Genomic DNA, 297 nt, shown 5'->3' on the forward strand with positions numbered 1-297 from the left:
AAATATGCAAGATATCAACTCCCCCAAACTTGTTCTTTTACTTGTCCACAAGTGAACTTTCTATAACTCATAGGGAGAGAGGTTTGAAGTTGGGAGCTCATAGTCAAAAGAAACACAACTAGCACACATAATTAGCACACTCTCTTATTACACTCCAGCTTCTCTAGGCCTATCTCAACTTTTTTTGCCCTTACACTCATCATCAATCATCCACATATTCAAATCAACCAACTCTCACATTCGTTAAGCACAAAACATTAGGTGAATTCTTGCAAATGGTCAGTTGGTCCAAATCAT

This window comes from Brassica oleracea, chromosome C3 (assembly GCF_000695525.1).
Source record: "Brassica oleracea var. oleracea cultivar TO1000 chromosome C3, BOL, whole genome shotgun sequence".
Lineage (NCBI taxonomy): Eukaryota > Viridiplantae > Streptophyta > Magnoliopsida > Brassicales > Brassicaceae > Brassica > Brassica oleracea.